Below are 1,955 nucleotides of genomic sequence, written 5' to 3' on the forward strand. Positions count from 1 at the left end.
AAAGGAGGCTCGGCCATCTTTTCTTGTTTTGTGTCGGAAAAGAGCTCAAAGACGACATTGTTTGCGACCAAGTGATTTTAGGATCATTATGATTTCCACCGTTTCGAAAGACCTGCACAATGAAAATACCCGCATAAATCCGTTCGACATGTTAAAAACATATTAAAACATGTATAAAATATTGACAAAAGCGCTAAATCCATGGTAAAAGTATGACCATAAACCCACATTCGTAAAAATTATAATTAATTAAGCCATTTTTACTATAAATAGAAAGGTAAATAGTCATTTTCACCATTGTTACCAAATTGAGCCATTGAGAACGTTGTGAAGCTGTGAAGTTGACGGAGCCAATTCTTCCTCGTGTGGACACCATTTGGCGAACGGCTTGCTCCAGGTAGGTTCCTCTTGCCACGCGCCCTTTTTTGAGTCTTTTTAGCAGTATTTTGACGGTGGGATTGGCCCAATTGGGCGAGTTTTTGAGCCATTGGTGCGCTCTCGGTCAGCGCGGGTTTCCCGCTCGGGACCGCGCTGACCGATGAAAATTACACGTGCCAGATTTCGGGTCAGCGCGGAAAACCCGTGTTCTTCCGCGCTGACCTGGAGAAAATACAAAGAGACCGCCATTTCCATCGCGGCTGTTTTAAAAACAGCCGCGCTGGCGCAGTCAAATTTCAATTTTTTACAATTTGGACGTGGAATTTTTATTAGTCAGCATTCTAATTGGGTTCAATGTTCATGCAGGACGCAATGGCCTTCCAGTGGCAAGAGAGGGCTCACGATGTTGAGGATATAGCCGCTTTTGCAAGAGCGGATTGTCGAGATGCCATGCGGGCGTGTGGATTCTTAAAATTCTTCCTTACTCCACGCTTGAGAGCTCATCATGACTTACTGGAGTTCCTGATCCGGTCATGGAACCCAATAGACGGAAAATTTACCATCCGCGGTAAAGACATCGAGTTTGACTTCATGGACATCTATTTCTTGACCGGTTTGTCGCGCCGGGGGGCGAGGCCCATTCTGGAGGGGCAGCGGCCCAGCGGCGAGACTCTCGACCAACTCATGGCTCGAGTATGTCCAGAGGCAGAGAAAACGCGGAGTGGGAAGGTGTCAATTCCCACGGTGAGAGACATAGTTCTTCGCACCATCCTTTTTATGGTGACTCGGGCAGCGGGAAGCTTGGCCAACCATGAGGCCTCAAAGACCCACCTGCTGCTAGCTCTTGATTGTCTACAGCCTACAGTGTTTGATTGGGCCACTGTAGTGACCAACAGTATGAAGAGGCAACTCAACAACTGTCGACGCGGAGAGTCGAAACAGTTTGGCTATGGGTCACTCTTACTCCCACTCATTCTGGAGCGGGTACCAGTCATGCGGTTGCAGACTATAGCCGTGGATCCTCCCAGGAGTCCGCGGGAGACGAGGGCCACTCGATGGGCTCGCATCATGCCACGCGGGGGTGGTGGCCGGCCAGCTAATTGGGGAGTGGTTTTTCGAGAGTGGTTGGAGCAGCAGATCGTTTTCGTTGAGGATTGGCCGTACGCGGGTATGGATTTCCGCAACGATCCCGACATGCCATTGCCGCCGGGAGACCACTGGGATGATGGAGGTATGACACTTGGATTTTTCTGAGTTTTTTAATGTTTTTTGATTTAAATGTATATGTCTTAACAAATGTCGCCGTATGCAGATGTGGGACCTGTCAGACCTGTCGGCTTAGCCCCAGAGGCGCGGAGAGAGGGGCAGGGAGCTAATGTCCTTGCCTTGGTCCCTCCAGGAGTTGATACTTCAGAGACCATAGCTCGCAACCTTGAGGGGTTGCTGGAGGGTGTGTCGGACTATCAGGGAGTCGAGGAGGTTCCCATAGAGCACCAGATCCATACAGTGGGGGTGGTACCCAGGGTGCACCGCCTGTTGAGGCGGGTGGCACGAGCGGCTGTGTGCTACAGAGAGCA

Source organism: Pinus tabuliformis, chromosome 3_1, assembly GCF_031772625.1.
Source record: "Pinus tabuliformis cultivar Carrire ecotype Pingquan chromosome 3_1, CPIR1, whole genome shotgun sequence".
Lineage (NCBI taxonomy): Eukaryota > Viridiplantae > Streptophyta > Pinopsida > Pinales > Pinaceae > Pinus > Pinus tabuliformis.